Source organism: Piliocolobus tephrosceles, chromosome 1 (assembly GCF_002776525.5).
Source record: "Piliocolobus tephrosceles isolate RC106 chromosome 1, ASM277652v3, whole genome shotgun sequence".
NCBI classification, from domain to species: domain Eukaryota; kingdom Metazoa; phylum Chordata; class Mammalia; order Primates; family Cercopithecidae; genus Piliocolobus; species Piliocolobus tephrosceles.
In genome coordinates, this window is record NC_045434.1 from 101649711 (window position 1) to 101651403 (window position 1693).

Genomic DNA, 1693 nt, shown 5'->3' on the forward strand with positions numbered 1-1693 from the left:
GAAGTTGGGATTTTGCCAATTCAAGACATGAATATGTTAATCTATGTTTTCTTCTAAGAGGTGAATAGTTTAGCCCTTAAATTTAGGCCTGTAATTTATTTTGAGGGAATTTTTGCCTATGTGTGAGTTAATGGCCTAAATTCATACGGCCAATTGATTTTGACAATAGTTAATTCAATAGGGAAAAAAATTGTCTTTTAAACAAGTGACAGTGAGACAACTGAACTGTCCACATGCTCAGGGAATGTCAGCCTGCTATGTCAAGTGATGCCCATCCGAGTCACCACATCTGTTGGCATCAGAATGTGTGAAGAATTTCTCAATATGATAACTATGGATTAAATAATATGCTGTAGCTCTCTGCTTCTTCCGTTCAACAGACAGCACATCTTCTTGTGCAGCACCAGCCACATCCCTGAGACGCCATGGTAAAGGTGAAGGCCAGAGTCAATGGATTTGGCCCTATTGGGTACCCGGTCACCAGGGGTACTTGTAACTCTGGTAAAGTGGATATTGTCACCATCAATGACCCCTTCATTGGGCTCAGCTACATGGTCTACATGTTCCAGTATGATTCCACCTATGACAAATTCCATGGCATCATCGAGGCTGAGAACAGGAAGCTTTTAATAAATGGAAATCCCACCAGCATCTTCCAAAAGCTAGATCCCACCAAAATCAAATAGGGCAGTGCTGGCCCTAAGTACATCATAGAGTACACCGGCATCTTCACTACCGTGGAGAAGGCTGTGGCTCACCTGTAGTGGAGAGCTATAAGGGTCATTATCTCTAACCTCTTTGCTGACACCCCCATGTTTGCGATGGGCATGAACCATAAGAAATATGACAACAGCCTCATGATCGTCATCTATGCTTCTTGATGGTGTTAAAACATGCTTCCCACCAAATGCTTAGCAACTCTGACCAAGATCATCTATGACAACTTTGATATGGTGGAAGGACTCAGGACCACAGTCAATGTTATCATTGCCACCCAGAAGACTGCAGATGACCCTTCTGTGAAAATGTGGCATGAAAACTGCAGGGCTCAAAGGAACATCATCCTTGCATCTCCTGGCACTGTCAAGGCTGTGAGCAAGTATATCAATAAGCTGCATGGGAAGCTCAGTGGTATGGCACTCCATGTACCCACCACCCACATGTTGGTCATGGACCTGACCTGCCATCTGGAAAAACCTGCCAAATATGATAACATCAAGAAGATGGTGAAACAGGTATCAGAGGGTCCCCATAAAGGCATCCTTTGCTACACTGAGAACCAGGTTGTCTCCTCCAGCTTAATCATTGATACCCACTCTTCTACCTTGGATCCTGGGACTGGCATTGCCCTCAATGACCATTTCTTAAGCTCATTTTCTGATATGAAAATGAATTTGGTTATAGCAACAGGGTGGTGAACCTCATGGCTCATATGGCCTCCAAGGAGTAAGACCTCTGGATCACCAGCCCCAGCGAGAACATGAGAGGAAAAGAGAGGCCCTCAGCTGCTGGGGAGTCCCTGCCACACTCAGTCCCCCACCACACTGAGGATCTCCCCTCCTCAGTTTCCAGGCACACCCCCTGAAGAGGGCGGGGCCTAGGGAACCCCACTTTGTCATGTACCATCAATAAAGTCCCTTATCTGTGCTCAGAAAAAAAATATGCGGTGTTAGGAAAGCTCACAAAGATTACT

The 1693-nt window shown here is 45.3% G+C and overlaps 1 pseudogene; it reads left to right on the forward strand.

Moving 5' to 3' along the window:
- Window positions 1–425: 425 nt before the first annotated feature.
- LOC111549593 lies at window positions 426–1450 on the forward strand (annotated as a pseudogene).
- Window positions 1451–1693: the final 243 nt, after the last annotated feature.